At 41.2% G+C, this 23,114-nt stretch overlaps 1 protein-coding gene across 1 annotated transcript in view; it reads right to left on the bottom strand.

The window, feature by feature from the left end:
* The window catches only part of sgcd (sarcoglycan, delta (dystrophin-associated glycoprotein)), a 238,336-nt gene that overhangs the window by 174,972 nt on the left and 40,250 nt on the right, over window positions 1-23,114 (bottom strand). Inside the window, exon 2 of the mRNA XM_069716944.1 lies at window positions 5,448-5,509. The gene's annotated coding sequence lies outside the window, so the exon portion shown is untranslated. The remainder of the gene's footprint in view (window positions 1-5,447; window positions 5,510-23,114) is intronic.

Genomic DNA, 23,114 nt, shown 5'->3' with positions numbered 1-23,114 from the left:
TAGTTGATTTTTGTACTATAATTGTAAACTGTAAAATCTGTGCTTCATACAACTTTAATCCAGACTTTGAAACTATCATTGAGGAGTATCAGGAGCTGATTAGCTGTGGCTCACACAAAACGCTCATCCCTCCACCGGAGTCAACCATTTGGGTCCCTATTTTTAACTACTTAGTATTTACTTAATCTTTTTGGTCCTGTTTGTTGCCTTTCTCTGAGAGAAAAAAAAACATTTCCCTGCATCCCGGCTGCTTTATATTTTATTTTTCACTTTCTCCTGTTCTTGTTCTCTCTTTTTTCCCCTTCCTGTATTGTTGGCACTGCTGGCAAGCTTTTTCGAAGTGGCCTTCAGATGCAGCTGGATTGTCGCCGGGAGCCTTCGGAGGCCTGCCAGGCGGTCATATGCCCCTCTCCACTTTATCCTCCTCCGGCTGCCCATCTCTGCTCTTTGTCTTTCTCTTCCACATATTTGAATCCCCCTTTTTTTTTTTTTTTACTCTTTCTTTGGCGCCACCGTTTATCAGTCGTCCTCCTCTCCTTCTCTCAGATGACTACTTTACTTATCCGCCCTCCTCACTCTACTGCATGTCCTTACTCATCAGCCTCTCCCCTCTGACACCCATCTTTTAATCTCTGCTCGCTCTCTGTACAATCTACAGGAAAATCACTGTTCAGTCCTGTAATACTGTCAAAAGCTAAATTAGGATTTCATGAAGATAAACTATAATAATTCTCTACTTGCTGCTCTTCAAATGATTACTTTAAGATGTAAGATTTGTTTCTTTTCTAAACATATCTCCCTGGTAAAGGAGTCCAGCAGTTTTTTTATCATTTACATGAATAATTTATGTCCCAACACTCATCTATTTATTATTTTTCTTTAGAGCAGTGTTTCTCTGAAGCTTCTGCTTCCACCCACTCGCCAATTCAAACACATATTTATCTCTTTTTCTTTTTTTGGATATGTTATTGGCTGTTCTGGTGCCTTCTTCTTCTTTGGGTGCTTTTTGGGTGTACAGTATGTCCAAGCTTTTAGACCCGAAGCCCTCTTGCATCTTTAATTCACAGCGTGTCAAATACACAATAGGTTTTGTCAAAGTATTCTCTCAGCAAGTCAAATTAGGATCAAAAGTGGAACGTTTAAAATGGTTTATCATAGTGATAATATAAATGAGGGTTTCTGACAAAACTTTGATCAATTTGCTGACCATTTTTCTGGCCTGTAATCTTAACACACACACACACACACACACACACACACACACACACACACACACACACACACACACACACACACACACACACACACACACACACACACACAAAGAACACTTGTGAGCATGACATAATGCATCAGATTCCGTTTCGTTGTTTTCAAATCGTTGTTGAAGATTGAAGCTACTTTAAAAACAAAGTGTTTATTATTCACTATGAGTTTCCTGTGATTTGCTTTCATCAAAGAACACAACATTGCTGTAATATTTGTTTGATTAAAGGGGCATTCAATTGACCTGCAATTTACGAGTGATGATGAGCGCCAAACAGTTGTGTGTCTTTTGTGGCTCTGAAGGAACTTCATCAAGTCAGAGGAGAATTTTTAAATAGCATTATCGAGGACAGCACAGGCCTGCAGACTACATTATTTTAAATGTGCAGTATGTAGGTTTTAGAGGGCTCTACTGGCAGGAATGGGAATTCATATTCCTAATGTTTTCATTAGTGAATAATTAATCGAGTTTCGTGAATGTAAAATGAGCACTTCATATCAATGTAGGTAGTAGGTCCTCTTCCACAAAGCACGCCATGTTGAACCATAGCCCAGAAGGGACAAATTAAACACTAACTCTGCAGTTAAACTTCCAGGTGTTTTATGAGTTTAATGGACACCATAGATCCTCCTTTTATCACTTTATTGCAACCTGCAAACTCACCGCTCCATGCCACGAAATGTAACACACTGGCCCTTTAAATAAATGTCTGCTTAATAAACATTAAGAAAAGTTCCCTGTTGTTATCGTAACACCTGTCATCGTTTATGTCGGCAACTCGCATTATTTGGTAAACGTAACACCTCAATTTGTTTCTGATATCAGTTGCAGAGGAGTTAAAATATGGTTTAGTGTGACTTTTTGTTGTCTGACATTCAAAAATATCACCAGCACCACTGATGGAAATGCGCTGATAAGAAATCAGATCCGAGAGTGTTCGCTCATCCGCGCTTCGCATTTTCGCAGTTTTGAGAGTTTTCAGGCAGAAAGAATGTCACGAAACGTCCCCTGAATTTGTTTACCTCAAATAGTGACGAGATAAAAAAAATACAAAAAAATGTCCATTTGATGCATCAACCTGCAAGTCATGCAGAAGATTTTTTGGCAGATCCTCCTTGGTGGTGCAATTGGTGCTCCAATGTATGTTTTCTAACGCAACATCTGGCAATCAGTGACTCCAGGCAGACACACAATCTGTCAGTCAGTGTCTCGTCTTTAAAAGTCAGGTTCGCCCCCCTCCCCCCCCCGCTCTCTTTTCTTTTCAACAACCCTTTCTCTCCACTTCCTTTCTCTTTCCTCTTCCCCAAACATGTCCCTTCTCTTATTTTGTGCATTATTTACTTATTAACTTTCGTTTCAATTATAGCATGCTCACACCAAACAGTCACGTAACATCATTTTCCATCCCTCTTAAAAATAGAAAGCAAATTCCCTAATCTGCTTGAGAAAGGACCCTTACGACAGGTTTGAATTTGTATGCCAGTAGAGCCGCGGATGGTGCATTCAGGCAGCTGGGAAGTGGGGAAATTCAGATTTGGTTGAGCAGGTTTCACATGACAACAAAGACGCAACATGGGAACAAGAAAGACACAACATGGCAGCCCCCCCCGCCGGAAAATCTGCTCTATTTTTCTGAATACTGAAAAGTGACAAACAACCTCGTCATCACCCATTCAGACCGTCGCAGCGACGAAATGGAGTTCTTATTATTTGTAACACTACATTTCTACATGTTGTCTTTAGCAGACCTGTTTGGAACAGCCAGCAAACTACCTAAATTTAACCAATAAAATATTTTTTTTTGCACTGAGCAAAGTATATACTTTAAGTTTTCACCTAAAACGTTGCCACGTCGAGCGACGTCAGACCTTCTTCTCGGAGCTCTTCAAAAACCTCTGACTTTCCCAGTGCGAAATTCCCAGTTTGACCGCAGGACAGGTGCTCTCTCTCACTCGGAGGACGGAAATATCCCACTTCCCGGTTGGTTATGAGTTCAGAAAGATTCACAACTTGAAATGAATGAAAACAACATGAACAAACAAAACAGATGTTCGCTAATGGACGAGGGCGTTGAGGAGGCGGAGACGATGGGTTGGGGAAATAAAATAAGCCGGTGTGGTGTGGTGAGAACTGAGGAGGCACAGAAAGAAGTATTGAACGACTGGTCAGAAAGAGACTCATGACTACGACTGACTCTGCTTTCCATAACCACTGCAATTCTCCATTAGTGTTAAAAAAAAAATTAAAAAAAATCATATTCACTGTCAGGATGCTTTTACAAAGTGTGGAAACTGATGAAAGGTGAAGCAGATTCTTACTGGAAAACACTAAGAGTGCTACTCCTGAAATAATAAAGATGACAAATAACAAAGACAGAAACATGGATGCTCCAGGGCATGTGCACACCCATGCACAACCGTGAAGACACAGACATGCGATGTGAATATTATATCTAAGAGTGTCTCATCAATATTTACGTCCTTGAGGAGAATCATGTTTCCAAGTTTTGGGGAAAAATAAACTTCTGAAGAAATGTGATCGGATTGTCTTTACTGTATTGAGCGGGACTTAAAGTTGTTTTGTTACAGAATATATGAATTACAAATTTTAATACTAACTTAAACTATGAAGGAACAACAAAACAGAACATGTTTAATGGTAAAACAGTGTTGTGAAAAATAACTTCAGGCTCGCCTCAGGACTCATGACTTCTTACTATTTGGTCTTTCATTTGACAAGTTCCTATTTTCCTTTAGGATGTCATCTGTTTTTCCAGTGTGATTTACACTCTGCCCCATGAAAGCAGCTTTGACAATGTGCCTGCCAGCTTCAGCACCACGGGTATTTTGATGATGGGTTGACATCGCTTTGTATTAACAGGAAAAAAATGACAGACACGCAATGGTCTAGTTGAAAGAAAGAAAAACAAAAGACAAGCAATTGCATCTTGTGTATGAAAACCAAAGATGGAGTCTGGCGCATTAACAGGTGTGAACACTGAGGGATGCTGTGTTAATGGTGTTTATGTGCATTAAACCAGCACTGCAGCTCTGATGGGAGAAGATGTCTGTACATCATATTTACTGAGTTACAAACATTTTGTTTCTAGCATAGACCATATAAAAATAAAATTTAAAAAAAAAAAACATAATCTCTTGGTCTGTGGACCAAGTGCCGTACCACTGAGAGCCACTAGGGGCTGGCCCCAAGATTTTCTTTGTCTCCAACAGACTCCCATTCCAAAAACACCAACTTCTCTCATGAAATACAAAGTACATTTCTTTTCACAAGGCCATATGGTGTGATTCAAAAGTGAATAATTAAACTCACTCCTTCTGATCAGTGTTCAAGTGGTCTATCTAAAAATAATTCCATAATTAATAAAATATGCACGCGGTGCAGTCAAGTTGGAATAAATGCAACAAGAGGAATTCTTTCTTGGCTTCTACGTTCCGTGTTTACTTTCAGTCAGACTAAAAGTGCTTCGGATGATTTCAGTTTCAGAGGGTAAAGCTGGCGACATTTTCATTATTTTCAACAAATCCCATGAAATGCACCAAAATAAACACTGAATAGTAAGTATTGTCTGTGTAGCCAAAGCTTGAAATAGCTCACCCCCCTGCTCTATAAAGCTCCACTGTGTCCACTCGTACATCAGTGAGTACACACTGTGACATTGTTTTGTTGTCATGAACATACACACTGTGGTTTAGTTTTGACATACACCCAAATATATTACCACCAGAAATACAGAGCACTACTCAAGCATCAAGTATGTTGCAGAAAATAGTCCCAAACAAATGCACTGTCTTCCTAGTAGCGTTTGCTTCAAAAATAACTAGTGTTGAGCTGAGATCTCTGGTTTTGCTGCATTCTACAAACTTCTACAATTGACGTGGTGAATCAAATTTCATACTCATGAGAAATGATGGAAAATCGGTGCGTTCAGTGTAACAACTAAATTGACAAAAACTGTTCCTTGAAGATTTGAATGCAGGAGTTTTACTTATCAGCAAGAGTGTTTAAATTGTTGTTTTGTTTTTTCTTCATAAGCGGCGGTCAGTATTTCTTCCCCCGATAGTATCACATTGTGCAATTACACTCAAGCAGGCATGCAGCACGGGAACAGACACACATATACAGAGACATGCACATATTACAGAGTGAAACACACACTCACCTCAGTGTATGAGTGTGCTGATTCAGAGTTTCTGACTGGGTCCGGGGGATTTCTCTAATCACCTGAGATGAGGAGGTAGAAAGATATGGTCAGCATGTGAATGTGGATGGGCCGCCTCTAAGCCGATCATCTCCTCCCATGCCCATATTATTATTTCCCCAGTTTCCCCAATTAGGGAGCGCCAATGTGGGATCGGCGCACAGATCTCCCACAGTCATCGTTTTCATTACTAAGAAAAAGCAGAACCAGGAAGAACCAAGGGACCAGATCAGCAGAACTCCTCAGAAATCCTTCGCAGCTAAAGCTTTGTGGAGGTCCAGAGGTCATTTCAACTCTCTGAGCCCTCGTTTCCGGTTAAGTTGTGCTGTGTGGCCTGTTGTGTGTTTTCATGTCAAATCGCTGCGGTTTAGTTATTCAGCAATGTAGCAGCCAGAAAGTGAACATTAAAAAAGCAAAAGAACAATTCATCACCTGCGGTGGCTTCAAGTTTCACCTTACTTTATTTCTAAGCCCTTTACTTGGCGAGGTCTTCCAGTTTCTAGTGGTCTAAGATGTTTTTGTCTGGTTTCAAGCAAGTCAAAATATAGAGAAGGTACAGTCTACCCCAATAATAGTAGATTGTAACTCTGTGCAAAAAATATCAAGTTATCTTACATCAGAAAATAACAGAAAAGGCATTCCACCCCACCCCCCCCTTCCCCGTTGTACAAGACAGCAATTGAAATCATATATCAGAGAAGAATGGGACAACATTTCACTTTCAAAACTCCAGCAAATGCTCTCCTCAGTTCCCAAACATTTACAGAGTGTTGTTAAAACAAGAGATGATGCAACACAGCGATAAAACATGCCCCCGTCCAAACATTTTTAAACGTGTTGCTTCTATTTTCAAATTAAATATGGGTTTACATAATTTGCAAACCGTTGCATTTTGTTTTCACTGACACATTACACAGCGTCCAGACTTTTTTGGAAACGTTGTTGAACACTGCAGAGGTGTCGATAAGAAAATAACGTTCAAAGTGACCATTTTTGCAACCGAACTTGAATGGGTTAAGTGTGTATTAAAGAGAGATGTGTTTGGAGCTATTCTGAAATTTGATATCGTGGCATAAACCGAGCTCATAATTGAAAATCAGATTAAACTCCCACGGTCACACCATCCACAAAGCCTTAACATATTGCCATAAAAAAAAAAAAAAAAAAAAAACACTGAGACTGTGCAGAGCTGTTAGTGACACTGTTGACACACCTGGATTGAGTCTTTAATGATTCCCTCTTAGGTTGGGACATAAAAAAAAAACTGTTTAAGGAATTAGCAGCTCAGCGGAGTGAAGCTGCGCAGCATATGGAGGTTTAAAAAATGTGGACGAATCAGCAGCTTTTACTTAACGGCGACTCATGAAAACGCTTTGACTTATCGAGTGTGAAAGGGAGTTTTGCGTCAGTCCGTGTGTGTGACTGCATGTAATGTAAATCATACACACCAAGCATATGAGCTCAAGTGGCTCAGCCGTCCATAAAAAAAAAAAAAAAAAAAAAGACCCCCCCCCCACTACCACTGCACCATTATCCCTCACATGGCTGTGCACACGACTCTGCTGGGCATGTTTACTAAAGGACATCGCCACATATATTGGGGGCGTGGGTTTCATGGCTCTTACTTTTGAAGAAAAAAAAAAAACCACACCTTCGCTTCAGTTCATCACATCCTAAATGCAAACAAACAAAAATCTCTCATACTTAATCTCAGAGCTTTTACACAAAAGCGATCAAACTTCAAAAACCCTCGCTTTTGACAAATCTGATGATAAACATATCTTTAGCTTCATATTAGACTATTCTAGATTTTCCTGGTAGAGTTCGTACCGCATTTTGTTATCGTTGATTTTTTTTTTTTTGATGGAGTTGCCAACAGAAGTTTTTGACGGCTGTCGTCTTTTAATGCTTCTGCTGTTTGTACATTAGCATCTAATCCCACAGATCCAGTTTGACCAGAACCTGGTTGGAAGATGCTTTTTTTGTTGTTGTTGTTGAGACAAGACGTTAGTTTCATAAACCGTTCGATTTAAAAAAAAACATTTTTATGACTTAATTACTTCTAAAATCCTGGCCCATCCCTGAAGTCATACTCATCGCAACCTAACCAATTAACTGTTCCCATAGCGATAGCGTGAATACTCACAACCCTTTGTAATTTACAGTTGTTCAAGGCTACCGGAGTACCCCGCCATCGTCGAACAACACAAAGCCAAAAATAGCCTCAAGAACCAATTAACAACTCAACGTTGTGTCAGTCTCGGATGCAGTAACTGCAAAAATAACGTATTTGTCCTCTAACTTACCAAAAGTAGAACGTTTCCTCGCGCGATCGAGGCGGTGAATATACGTATAAACTTACGTATGTAAAAAAAAAAAGTATGACATCATGGCTTTTCTTGGACTCTTCACGAAACAAAAAAACCAAAACCAAAAAAAAAGCAGCCACAACAAGATTTAACAAGACGAGCCGCACAAGACGGAACTGAAGTTACTCCGGCCGTCGCATCAGCTCGTCCATAGTTGTCATTCTTGTGCTGCGACGAGAGAGCTACGCCCTTCTCCTTAATTCGATTAGATTTTCATCTTTCGAGGAAACGCTATTCATTCCCCGCATGCGGCCCTCGACAGCCCTGCTGACGGAGGCAGAGCCGTGGGACGCGTGACACTCGTACCAGTGCCACTTTTGTTAATCACTCCTTTTCCCCATTTTACACGGAGAGCGCGAGAATGCAGCGCCCGTCGCACCCGCCGCCGCCCAATTAGAGCAAGAATGTGAATTAATGAGCAGGTCGGGGCAGGTTAATGAAGGGTGGCGCCGATCTGCTGAGGACTCAAATTAAAAACTTCATCCTCTGTCCGAGTCAAATTTCAGCCGGGCAGCTTCTACCCCCGACTCGCTGTTATTATGTCGGTGGTGTCCCCGTGTTGCCTCTCTGACTTTTTAAATGATAATGCAGCGCCGAGCGGCCGCTGTGAGGGCGGACAGCGGGGTGTCACATTTTAAAGGCTGCGGCGAGCCCGCGTGGCTGTCACCTCCCAAACAAGACTTTATTTTCACCGTTTCGTGCCAAGAAAATGAAATAAAGAAGTGACAGCGAGGGGAAATGTGCACATAGTTACTAATGAATGAGTTTATTGCAGCTCTTTATGGGTTTTACAAGTAGTCTAATGTTACCGTTCCAGTTCAGGAGAAAGGCAATTTTCGATCCTGCAAAGAAATCTCCATCACAACATTGGTATTTGTTAAAAACTGCATACTTTTTGTCTGTGAAATTTACTCATTTGCGTACTGAGTGCAATCAAAAAGTTCCAAAAGTGCGCCGACAGTAACCTTCTCTGTAAGTGCATCAAGCAACATCTGCGATTTGCGCTGCGTCTCCTCCGCAGACCGTTGAGCTTGAACTTCATTTTGGGGAACAGAAAGAAGTTCGAGGGGGGTAAATCTGTTGAGCAGAAGCGGTTGGGAGTGACAATATGTGCTGTCGCGGGCGATAAATTTGCCAGTTTTCAACGCAGCGCAAGAGGGTGTGTTGTCGCGTTGGAGAACCCAAGCGCCCGTTGAGCTACAGTAGAACCGAGTGTTGAGAGTTTGACCCCGAGGGACGGATTCAAGCGAATGTCAAAGAAAAACGCGCTTCGCGACGTTAATGACCTGCGCGGAACGAAAACACTTCGCCCCGGAGCGTTGCTTCATTGCCGAAGATCGTCTAAAGCATCGAACACCTCAGTTAAAACAATAAACAACATGTAATCCACGCAAGAGCGCCGCATGTACTTTTTCTGCCTTGTAATTCGGTTTTTTTTGGCACAACATTACTAAAATCAACCAGATGAAAGACGCCTACTTTCTAACCTCTGACTTTTCCCTTTAAAAGCACCCACTCTCCTGCAGTGTCTCTATTTTAGTGCATTACAACAAAAAACTCCAATAAATTCAGATTCTGTGCACTGCTAAAGGTGTTGAGTAAATGAAGGTAATTACTGAAAAAAGGGAAGGCTGGGATGACCTGTTGTTACTAGTAGAAAACGTGCTGCTAGCCAGATGTCAAAATGTAGGTCAGGAAAGCTTAACAGAAAACTGAGAAACAAGAAGCTTTTGTCAGACTTTTACGACATATGAACAAGTGCGTAACAGAGAAAATGTTCAGCGTCTGCAGGGAAGAATGTGATGTTAAACGACGGATGATTGTTTAACCAAAAGCAAAACAAAAAGGAAAAAGAGCTTTTGAACCTTTTTTTTTTTGGGGGGGAGACAACGAAGGCTTCATTTTCCCTGCAGAAACGATGGCTGACAAGCTCGCACGAAGCTCAAAGCAAACTGAGCAACTCCGAACACTGAAAATATCCTTTGGAGAGCCCCAGCTGAGAAATGAACTACTGCAAACCAATCAAGCGGCACTGAACCAACACTCTTGGAGCTTTTCCAGAGGAGAGGGGCCGGCGATCACGTCTGCGGCACACACATGAAAGGACACCTGATATCACAGATGGGAAACCATTTCTTTTTTCGTTATATAGGCCGTTTAGACCCCCCCCCCCCCCACCCCACCCGTGGCGGAGGAGAATCAAAGGGCAGGATGGCCCTTATTTTCCATCACTCTATTATGGAGATTTCCTACTATCCTTTCACTATCCTTTTCCACCTCCTTCATAGTTTCACCTACTCGTAGTTATTTTCATTTTTGCTCACCTTCACTTTGCTCAAACTTTCCTTTTTTTTTTTTTTTTTTTTTTTTCTTGTTCTAAAAACGTGCAATTCTTTCTCTCGGATCTCCCGATCTGTTTCTAGGTCACTCTCTCTTTCTCTCCGCCCGTCCACGTCTCTCCTGCTCGGAAACATTAAAGTGGAAGCACAATTCGTGTTAATGGCCATCCGCTCATCGTGTGCAGGCAGTTTCACCGTCTGCGCCGCCTACCTGCTTAATTAGTTGAGGCGAACCGCTGGCAATGAACCTGCCACTAATTTCGCACACACCGTCGTGCATACAGAATGTCCTCAGTTTATAACACGACCTTCCTCTTTACAGTAATACTATTTTTGCAAATATACAATTTTAGTTTCTCAGTTTATTCTAAAAAAAAAAAATAACAAAAATGTAAAGCTGTTATATTTCACTAGCTGCTAGCTGTGCTCATCCAGCAGGCGTCCACCACTATTTCCTAATTAGAGCTTGTGGGAACAGTGGGTAAATTATTAACAGCTCACAGTCACTTACAGCCTATCAATGAGTAAGAGTTGATAGATATGCCAGTATTATGTTCAGTATTTGTGAGTTTTATCATCCGTTACGTAATTGTTTTATATACATTTAGTTTGTGTGTGTGTGTGGGGGGTGTCATTCATAGAGAGCTCACACAATATGTTGCAGAACTGGGAAGACAATTATCCTCACGGACAGATGTAACATATATATGCACTTTTAAAAGTACATCATTTTCTTAAAGTCAGTCCAAAACCAAGCAAATCAAAACAAGAGTTAAATCCCGCCATCTGAATGGACAGTAAAGGTTTAGACTTCCGTTGTCATGACATCATGTAAAAGACACAGTGATAAAACGGAGCCGAGGAGGAGCGCTGTGTTTACAGGGCCTGGCAGGTTATTATATGCTCACGCTACAAATTCACAGATGGCATCCTTCATCTAATGTTCCTTTCAACACACAAATGGTTTTCTTTTTCAATAAAAAAAAAAAAAAAAATTTAAAAAAAAAACCTGGCTCTTGGTGGATTTAATTTACATGATAGAAACAATGCTGTTTTTTTTTTTTTTTTTTTTTTTTGTTCCAAAATTGTTGGCTGTTTCACTCAGCTCAGATAATTAAGAGCAACGCGAGTTTGGCTCTATTACAGGACCTTCGCTATCAATGCAAATTTGTGTTATTGTGACCTCTGCTTTAAGAACTCTTTCATTATTTCTATTATCTATTATCGTGTGAAAACATTTGAACTCTTGTCTTGTAGAGAAAGGGAATCCAAAGAGAACAGTTCTCCTTTTTTTTTTAAGGTCCTTTCATCTCGTAGGAATGAAACGGAATCGATAACACATCACCCACACATCAGTGAAGCACGTCTATCGTCAGATTAACCCTCACTTCCATCAGGATTTCGGAAGTGGTCAAAACCATTCCAGTTGACATTTTTCAGCTTTTTGAGCTCATCGTTTGTGACAGCTGTAATTCTTTGTTGTTTGACAGATTTTCTTCCGGATTCATCTGGTTCAGTCAAGACGTTGGTAGATGCTAGGGATGGAACACAAATTTTGAATCTTCAAAGTCGTTATAATCTCCAAAATCGATTGTTACATGCGACTGTCGTTCTTCCTTATTTCCCCTGTCTTTACGTTTTGCTTGAAATTCCCACCCCTAATAGATGCTGTTATCGGGATAATGAAATATGGTTTCGGCCCTTTGGACTCGCAAAAAAATGGATTTGAAAACTCTCGCCGGAATCCATGAATCACTACGTCCATTGTAACTCTCAAAATGATGTCATCCTTCGAACAGTCAGTACTTGAACATGGAGTGTGTGTGTATGTGTGTGTGTGTGTGTGTGTGTGTGTGTGTGCGTGTGTGCGTGTGTGCGTGTGTGTAATCTTGTAAATCTTGGACGTCGGTGAGGCTCCTGTGCGTGAAGACAGGAATAATAAACCTTTCAGGGTCTTTCAGCTCTCGCAGCTCTGATGACTTATTACCAGTTGTATCAAAGCTGAATGTTGCGCTATCACGGCTGCACGGCGGGGTGTGTTGACGGAGGGTTTATGACCGCGTCGCGAGCGTGTGCGTTCGTTAGCGAGTATCTCCATCCTCTACTTCTTCGCTCTTAGCCGACTCGCTCGACCTCATCGTCCGGACTCCCACACCCGTGCGGCATGTGGACAGCGAGCCCTGCTTTCCGTTATCTCCTGACCTTTAGCTGGAAAAGAGAATACGCAAAAAAACAAAAAAAACAACGAGCGGGTCGACATATCGCCGTCTGTGTGTTTGTCCCCGGTTGCGGGTGCGTTTTGTGCGCGCGTGTGTTGGGCGCCGACCTGACTTATTCGCCCTGAGAAAGGTCTCGTGTCTATTCTCTACTTGAGGGAAAACCATCTGGTCAGCTGTCGACACTGAACTGCGGTCCGAAAGACCGAACGATGGACGCACACGGGGGAGGGGGGATTTATAAAGTGTCGGGGGAATTGCAGAGTTAATGGCATGAGAGTTTTCATGACTTGTGTATAAAGCAGAAGTTTGGCCCGATAATAACCGAGTTTTTCCAGTTATTCTTTTCTCAATATTTTGGAAGATTTCAGACATTAGAAAGAAACAACTGAGGATAAAAGGTAAGGTTTAGACATGTACCGTGTTCCCACATGTATTCATTAAAAAAAAACACAAACCAGCATCAACAAGAAGACACCTCATCACAGGTCAAGAGGTCGGGGCTGTGAAACATCCTCTGACTGCTGCTGGACATGTGGTCAACTTTTTCACTTCTGGAAGTTTAATGCGGATCGATGATGACGCAGATTCATGCTCCTTTAAGCCTTTCTCCCTCTGCTCCAGCTTCTTCTCTTTACTCATGCTTCCCACTTCATCCAATCCAATTAGGTTTCTTTGAAACACGGGACTTTTCCAAAATGTCCCTCTTGTGTCGCAGGTACCCAGCACCACTTCCAATATGCTATTAATATCTCAATCTACTGTATGTAGCAAGTTTAATTTCATTCTTACTCGTACACAAACTGTACGCTAATACCATTACACTTTTGTTGAAGTATTAGGTATGCGGACGTATAATATGATGCTTATATAATGAATATAGCATGCTTATTTTTATTTATAGAGGAGGTCTGTGACCTCCTGTCTGCGCCATAATCTCAAAATTGCAGCTCTTCTCTCAGAAATTGGATACAGGTCAAAATGAGTTTAAAAGACACAGTAATGATAAGCATATGCATTACTGAACTTAATTTCATCTTAATGGGAAGAAACTGCATGAACTTGAATGTAGCTGTGAGTCACAGCACACTGGAGGAGGTTACACTGAGCAGAGAAGTGGGTAATTCATCACGGTTACTTGTTAGTTTGACGTCTATCAGTGCTGGTATTGATCACGTGTATGTTCACACACACACACACACACACACACACACACACACACACACACACACACACACACACACACACACACACACACACACACACACACACACACACACACACACACACACACAAGATGTGTGCTTTACAAACAGTATTACAGTGAGGAGAAGGACATAAAAGTAAAAGATTGTGCTGAGCGCAAAGGTTAAACAGAAAGATTTGACAAAAGATTCACCTCGAAGTGTCTCTTGAAGTGTCACACACACACACACACACACACACACACACACACACACACACACACACACACACACACACACACACACACACACACACACACACACACACACACACACACACACACACACACACCAACTCATGGGGCCATGAGTCAGCATCGGCTGGCAGTTTGATGGCTGCTAATCTGCTCTGAATAGACAGAGATAGACAGACAGAAAGAGGGGAAGGAATGTAGAAACTGAGATATGATGGAGCACTTGATGAAATGAGCTGAAGGCTACAAAGATAATGAGGGGAGGCTGCGAAATGAAATGACGAGCAGAGGAGCTGAGGGTAGAAAAGAGACACGAGCAGAGCAACGAGGAAATGAAGAACCGTCTCCGTTTCTTCGACCGGGGAGATTAACACCAAAAAAAAGAAAAAGCTGCAGCTCTCCTCCATTTCCTCTCTGCCACTATTCCACAGTGCCAATCCTGTCCCAAAGTGTGCATAGCATTGTGGGAAAGTTGCATTATAAGGTGTGTGGGCGGATGAGGCAACCCTCTTCCTCCTGTGACCTTTGAGATGTACTGTTCTCTTATGATCTAGCGTGACATTTCCATGATGACAGCATCTGTTCAGTGTGAAACAGGAAGATAGGTGATTGACGGGAGGCCAAGAAAGGCGCTGGTCATCTGCAGATGAGGTAACCAAAATCGAGTTGAAGTCTGCTCTCGTCTATACATGCTGCTAACTACCGCTGCTAACTGCTATTGCCACTGCCAACTACCACCCATCTGGATCTGATCTCGATCCGATTAGAAACCCGCTGATACTACGTCCCGCCCACCGATAGCTGTAACCGGACTGCAACACAGGCCTGTCAATCAAACAGACAGACCCCCCAAAAAACAACTTTTTTTTAGAATGAATGGTTATTTTCAGATGGACCACTATAAAAACGAATAAGAAGGAGCGACCTTTGCCAGCAAAACCGAAATAACTCTAGTGGCACTCGGCGGTATTGCAGCTTAAGGCACCTGACACCCGGAAGCTGCGTCCACTTTTATATAGTCAATGCTACCGCCGCTGCTATTTGATGCTACAAACTGCCATTATTTCTTCTGCACGTATTATAAGCTTCCCAATGTTTTATTAAAAGCTTAAAAGCTGCCATCTATACGTACTTTTGCTGCACTGCAAAGTTAAATATGCTCTAGATCAGGAGTCTCCAACCAGTAGATCGCGATCTACCCGGTAGATCATAGAGCTCTCAGAGGAAAAAAAAAAAAGGTTGGAGACCCCTTCTTTAGATCGACAGCAGCATTTTACCGATTTTCCTAAAGGACATCGCTCTCTGGTTCCCTCACAGGTGGAATTCCCTGACCAAGCGTCTCATGCATACACAGTCCTCGGCTCGATGGCCCGGGCAAAAAGGATGTCAATTGCTCTCCAGAGACGGGGAGTACCTCCCGTGGCCCGGTACTTCATGAAGGGTTTTGGCCTTTTTTTTTTTTTTTTTTGTTCATTTTTTGCTCATTTTTAAGGATGGCGGCCTCAGAGGGCTTCACCGAAGCTTCTTTCTTTAAATTCAACCGCTTTTTCATCTTCAAGATCGAATGATCTGTGATCAATGGGCTTTAGGCCCCATCAATTGAGTTTTAATTCCAGCAAATGCATCTGCATTTGGCTGTAAAGATAGCAAATTAAGGTGCGATGATTTCAAACTACCATTTATGACAAAAAGATGATTGCATCTTTATTGGAATTAAGGTTTTTGGAATTTATTACTTACATTAAGGCATTTTAATTAATCGATATGACATGAAACCTCCCCAGTTGATTACTTGTTTTAAGACAATTTTGTATGAAAAGTTTAAAATATTTTTGTATTATGCAAATGAGGCATTATAGAGTCCAAAAAAATATTTGCAGTGGTGTTTTTTTCGGTTTCTTTTTTATGTATTTTGTCATTCACAGCCTGGTTTACGCAACATGTTGCATATGTTAACGTTTTGTGAAATCAGGAGAAATCTACGCCAATACACAAAATAAATGAGTAAAATAAACACCTAAATGTGGATTTTAGACATTTTCTTTCCACTAGTCTGAAGGAGGACAGGTTATGGAGCCAAAGTAGCCCAAAATCACAAAGCTCACCCATGCATGAAAAAAGTATGTTTTCGCCTGCAGTGTTTCGCCTTCAAGTCACCAAAGGTTAAATAGGTAAGATGTCACAGAATACAAAACAGATACTGAAGAGCTTTGTAAATGAAAATAAAAATGTGTTGCTACTGTTTTACTGTACTCCCAGATGGTGAAATATGCCGTGCTGCTGCAGCGCTCGGATCACCGGCCCCGTTTTGCCTCCTGGTATCACTGAAGCCAAAATGAAGCCTGCCTGCCTGCCTGCTCTGCGTTCAGAATTTCGCTTTCCTTTGAATTTTAGTTATTTCAGATTCCAACATTTATCTGCAGAAAAAAAGAGGGAAAAATAAAAAAATAAAAAAATATATATATATTTGAAATGAATGCCTGTGGATCTCTGGCTGCAGTGAGTGTAAGGGTATTAGGGTGTTATCTGGGTTTAAAATACATCCACGGGGGAATCCAGGGCAGATTCAGTCGAATAAGGAAGGGGAGGTTGAGACTGTGCAAAGAGAAACTCCGGGGCAGATAAATGTTTAAAACCCTGACAGAATGTTATTTGTTGACATTTACCCACAGAGGGCCCCAGATGTTTCAAGCGTGACAGGGTAGCATTCAACATATTTCTGACTGGTGCCAAGCAGAGGGGGGAAAAAAGTGATTAAACACTGTCTTCAGCAAAGGGCACAGGCTAATGTTCCAGAGACCTGCAGCTACTGCACATGAAACCCAAATCACCCCACAGCCCACTCTTCCTGCCAACCATGACTCATGTGAAGAACGCAATATGAAGAACAAAGGAACGATAAACAAACTCCAACCGGGTCATCATAAAGTGGGATATTCAAACAGTTTTGTCTTAATCATTCTGTCTGACACTGCGGCCCATATTTGACCAATCAGCAGTGACTGATATAGCTGTTTCTGCGACACCATTTGGAGCTTTAACAAAGACGTGGCAGGGGATTATCCAGTATCATCATTTATGTTATATAAATTATGAATAGAATTTTTTAAACTGTTGTGAGGAGCGTGTTTGCAAACAGTTGGCTGATTACACATTCAGCCGACCCAGGGCGACATCATTCATTTTGCATTCATCCCATCTCTGGCCACGTGGTGAGCACAAACCCAATCTTCAATCTCCTTCTGAGTCTCCTCATTTTCCAACCTCTGACACAATTACTAGCTTTTTTTTTCTTTTTTTTTTTACCTGCTAAATATTCTACATTCCTTCCTGGGTAGTTTCTAACGCCGTCTCCCATTTTGTCTTGGGCAAGTCACTCCAGCAGAAACTATAATCTAATATTATGAAAGCGGACTAGTTTATGGCCCGCAACAACACATTCGCTTTACCTTCTTTCTATTTTCCAAAATGAAGTAAAGCTTAAGTGTCACTATTTTGACACTGTGGAAGATAATTCAGTGCGAAACCACAGGTGGTTATTGACGCACTTAAAGAACTGAACTTCCAAAGGCCGTACCAAGCGTGGCAGAAGGGGTGAATCGCCATACAAAGGGACTACTTTACGTATGATGTTTGGTTGTTATAAACTCAATCTCTCAACTTGTTGGTTACAATGTAACCCCATGTTTTCTATCTTCTCAAGACTGTCTCTCCACTCAGAGAACCAAGGTTACAATGTAACCCCATACGCTCTCCCTTTGTATGTGCGTCAGTGGGCTTGTAATTGGATTGAGATGTTGTATTAAAAATGTATGTGTAGGTTCTGAGGTGTTTGATAGATGAAGACAAAAATAATAGAGAGGAGAGAAAAGGTGGTATCAAAAATAAATCCTTAGGGGCTGGAAAGAAACAATAAAAAAATAGTCTGGGTATCAGTTATGACAGAGATCCTAAAGACAGGAAAAGCAAGAATAAGAGTGCGACTGAGAAAGGTAAAACGCAGAGACTTGAAACTCGAAAACTGAGTGGGTAAAAGTGTAAATATAGGGCAGAATGAAGAAGACTAGAAGAGACAGCAGAAGAATGAATGATGAAAGGTAAGAGGAAGAAAGACGGAAAGAACACAAGTGACAGACAAAGAAAGCAGAGGCGAGACTCTCACCCTGCTGCAGGGCCTTCTGGGTAAAAAGCATCAATAATCTCTCTCTTTTATCCCCCCCCTCCCCCCCTCCTCATTTTCTTCCTCTTCTCCATCCTTCATCCTCTGGATGTTTTTCAGACTCCGAACTCAAAGAATTTTTATCATTCTTCTCCCCAGGGGACTTATTCCAGTTTAAAATCATTGATACTGATTACCCCGGGCCCTGTCATATTGATTTTTGAGATTTATTGTTGGCCGACTCCCTTGCAGAGGTCCATGGCCCCTGTGTCCCCGGGTTGGCAGTCATTTGTTAAACACTCTCCCCTCCTGACAAGGAACACGCTGGACTACGTGCAAACATGCAGGCAGACAGACAGACACACACACACACACACACACACACACACACACACACACACTTACGAGTTCAGTGTGTAGCACAAAGAAGTAACAACTGTCCTTGCTGCATTCACACTTTAAGCTGCTTAGCAGGGAGGATGACCTTTTCTATAAATTGAGGCAAAAACTCAATTTTAGGTGTTTTTCTCGAAACATACATGATATAAGTTGACTTGAATTGACCTGTGCTGAGTCTGGTTCCTTCACTCTGATTTGGAAGCGGACAAAAAAAACAGCGTGTGCGGCGGGTTCTGAATGGCCGCGCACAAAGGTGGGATACAAACGCTGCCATATAGAGGTGCAGGGGCAGTGCGCGTCTTCAGACGGTCTCTGGACATGCATGTTTTCATCTGCACGTCACTGAACATGTCTCAATTTAAGGATCGATGTATAATGTACATATCATACATGAAGAAATACACCCACGCACACACATTATACCAGCAGCAGCCACTCAAGCTCCGTTTCCCTCCCCCGTCATTATCCCTCTCTGACTCTCCTACTTGTTTGACCTCTACGCACAGATCAGTAAAAGCAGGTCACTTTTCTCTCATTACTTCCTTCTCGCTGCTGAACACGAACCACATGAAGGAGGCAGGAAACGGTAAGCGTGTTCGGAGGCAAGGAAACGTATCACTGTAAGCAGCCGGGGAACAAGACGCTTTGATGGAATGACACAAATTAGTGTAGAGTAAAAAAAACAAACAAAAAAAAAACACCAAACCCATGAGGCGTGAGGTTTTTGACAAACCAGCTAACGTTTCTTACATTACTTTATGTGTCGTTGGTCATTGTTGACGTTAACGACGGGTTAAATCGAAACGAACACCTCAAAACACAAACTTTTCACTGTGGGATTGTTTGGACTGACGCATCATTTGTAATGCCATGCCAGGTTACATTACCTCGCTGTCTTCGCAACACACCGAAAGACCTCTCTTTCCTCTAGTTTAATCAAATTGATCTCAACAATTAACTCTCAATACCGTCGACTACGTTGTGTTTTTGATTGCGTTTGCGTGCTTTCATGTCATTTTCTTGTTTGTTTTGCTGTAGCTTTGATGAAAGGTCCTCCTCACTCATGCTTTATAAGGCAGAAACATCTAAACCAGCTCTTAATGCTGTTTCTTTGGCAATGCCTGTCCATTAATTTTGGGGGCGGAGCTTCTGAAGGAACACTGAAGGAAGGGATGCATTTGGTTTTGTTTTACAATTGATTTAAACAAAAACAAAAAAATCGAGAATCTTTCTCCAGAATTATAAAAAACTGTAATTTTTCTAATTCATGTGACACTGTATATTGACTCACGACTACCCGTTTCCAAACACCAGGTACATTTGTTGGCTGCAAATGAAAACACACCAGTTATAATCTTTAAATGATGACTTTCTTAGCAGCAATCATTGTACTGTGACAGATTTCTCTATTTAGCCTAGAAATGGAGAATTCCGAGGATATATATATATATTACATAACAATAACAATCACAAATTAAAGTACTGCAATTTAAATGTTGATTTATATTTAATGTGAATGCATATTTTGTTTTGGCTGTTGAATTAGAGAGCAAAAAAACAACTAACGGCTTTTTTGGAGTTTGTTTCTGTGTGTATGTGCGAGTTCTTAAAAAAAAACACAAGGCACCTTGGACGCATGACTGCAAGACGCCTGAAGCTCAGACACAGCATGACAAATGTTCACGCTCGCTGCATTCATCTGAAGAGACACCTCCTGCTGCAAGAAACTTGTTTTGAGTTATCGCAGCTTTGCGCACACTCGTGCAGGATATTCCAAATATGTAACCCAATTCCCGTTTAAAACATACTTTTTTTTTTTTTCTTCCTTCATTCGCAGTCCATTCACAGATTCAGTTGTTACACATTCCCCGGATTGCACTAGAGATGGCGTCATCATAGCATGGGCAGGGAGTTAAACAAGCTGCAACAGATGCAGCAGGTTTTGTTCACTGCTGTCATCACGATGCTAATGTGGTCGGCGAGGTCGTCGGAGCAGGATGGGACTCTCCTGGGTGCAACATGACCTAAACCGCCCGGCATCGCACCGCAACCTGCATGACTAATGAAAAAACAGGAATAACAAGCCGGGCTGGTGAGCCCCCAACGGGCCCATCTGCTGTGACACCGTTAAGCGGCGTGAACCTGGCGTTAGAGGGCGTCGAGTACAACATGACACTCTCGCCACAAATACTGTAACAAAGAGACCACGTATTTGTGTTTTCGATTAGCTAAGCTTTTGTTTTGAAGAAGGATTATGCAGCTCAACAGATATTCTTAATGTCACATCTTGCTTTCCTGTCTGATTTCGCTGACGGATTGATTCTCTGTCATGTTTGCACCCGTGTTGACTTGACGCTGCTGTTGTCACCTGTATGCTTTCAGATTAATGAATGTCTTTCAGCAGCCGCCTAAATTCAACCGCAACAAGGATTTTTGTGTGTGTGTGTGTCCCTGAACTGGACTCCATTATCCCACAATGACAACGTACCGTACCTTGACAATAATTAAATATGATTAATATTGGTGATCAGTACGTCATAGTGATATAAAGGAAAGCAAAGGCTGCTTGCGATGCAGGAACATGGTTTAATCCATATTAAATCCTGTCTTTTGGAAAGTCAGCGTAGGTGGTCTTTACCATAATCAAAGTGCTTCCAAACATATGGATATTTTGAGCAGTTTCATCTGACACAACTGAAAGTTTGTGACAAGACACACAGAGATTCTGCCCACACATACACACTTTTCACCACTATGGTAACATAACCTGGCTCTGTCCGACTATTGGTCACAGTCTCAGTCTTCGCTGTGATTATAGTCTGGAAACCCTGTTCCCATTTAGGTTTTTTCAGCAGGGATGTCGTCGAAGTAGTTCCATCTATTGGCGGTGGTCGAGTTTCGGCTCATAATATATACTGTATGGTGGTCAATGGCAATTGGTTAAATGCTGCTCTAAGTTTTAAAATCAACTCGAAGTCTACGACCGGTAGGATGCAATGACTGGACATAATCCAGACCCATATATTCATCCCATCAGTTTGGGACTGATAATATTAGGCTAAACATATTTAATTTAGGCGTTGCCAATTTTTGTTGAACACCATTCATTATAAGTGTTTCATTTAACTGGATTTGCTGTCGTTATAATAAATAGAGCAAGCTAGTGAAGATTAATAACTACTCTCTACTACAACAAACATTTTCTATTATTAAAATTAAACTTTTAAAAGTTCATGCAACCTTGACGGAGGTCTGAATTATTAAGTCAGTATCAATATGAATGCTTTGCCCTAACTATCCACCAGCTTTGACTGTGAATCTAATTACAACGTGAACAAACCAATATTTTTATTTTTGCTTTTGGTAAGAACACAACTCTTTGTGCTTTTTTTTTTTCAATTCAAACATTTCAATCAGGATATCAGTAAATCAAGGTTAGGTGTTGCCTGAACCCTTGACAAGTGGCAGCTGGAATATTTCACTTTTTAAATAAAAAATGCTTGCAAAGAGTGATATCTTATATAAGAAGAGCTTTTACTCTGTTATATGAACTCCGATCAAGTACAAACAAAGATGAGAGCAAAGTATCCTTCAGTTTGTGACATGAAGTCAACCATTACATGCAACTAGAAAACCAAAGATGGAACCGAGAGAAGAGAAAAATCTACTTCACATTCAGGTTAGGTAGAGTTTTCTAATATGTGCTGCGATATGCAACAGAAATATGTTATATTATTTATTGTATAAGTGTTTGTGAATGTCTCTATATACGTCTAACTTCAAGTCAGACTCATTATGAATACATTTGAAATAAATGTGACTTAAAGCAGTTTTCAGCATGCATTTATAACCCACTGATGCCTGTGCAGGGATGAGGAGGTAAACTGCCCCAGTTATTAGTGTTAATCACTTTTAGTTATGTGCTTGCAATGATGAATAATAACATAGTTTGGTAATAGCGCCTCAATTTTAAAATTTGCATTCATCTAATATGAATTCAGAAAATGTGAAAACAAAAAGATTAGTAAACAAAACAAAACCAATTTTTCAGGCATTAATGCTTGTTCAAAAATCAAACACTCATGAGCCAATCGGCTCGAACACACAGCAAACAACATGATTGGGATTTGACTGAGAGCTATAAAGAGAGTTTTGTGCTGTTTTTGTTGTCCAGCAAAAAGGAGTGGGAAATGTAAGCGAGACAAGAAAAAATATTCAGTCAGAGAGAAACAAAAACAAAAAAATCATTGAACATTATATAATCTTCAATTCAAATTAAAGTATTATAGTCTGTCTGCGTTTTAGAAGCTGTTAGCTAAAGTAAAGGGAAAGTAAGTGTCAAAAAGACACAGAGAGACGTCAGGGGAGACGTGAGAGACAGTTGAACGATGGTGGAAACCGACAGGGGAGCAAACCAGGAGCCGCAGAGAGGACAATAGACAAAGAGACTGAGGAAAAATAAGACAAAAAGAAGAAGGGAGGCAGACGCTTTGTTCTCTTTTACACGGCATCATTACACTGTGATAAGAATCACACGAGCAGAATGAGATTCCTTTGAAGACAATGACACGATAACAGGCCGGCGTTTCAGTCTAAGCCGTGATTCAATAGATTATTTTTTTTCACGTGTTTAACCGATTTTTCCATTTTGTTGTTTGTTGCCGAGAAACAGATGTCAGAACATTTCATTTGGGGTTTGTGTCGTATT

Source organism: Brachyistius frenatus, unplaced genomic scaffold (assembly GCF_029030835.1).
Source record: "Brachyistius frenatus isolate BFR_SWC_R1_liver_20210118 unplaced genomic scaffold, ASM2903083v1 Contig_5, whole genome shotgun sequence".
NCBI classification, from domain to species: domain Eukaryota; kingdom Metazoa; phylum Chordata; class Actinopteri; family Embiotocidae; genus Brachyistius; species Brachyistius frenatus.
This window is presented reverse-complemented; position numbering and strand designations above follow the sequence as displayed.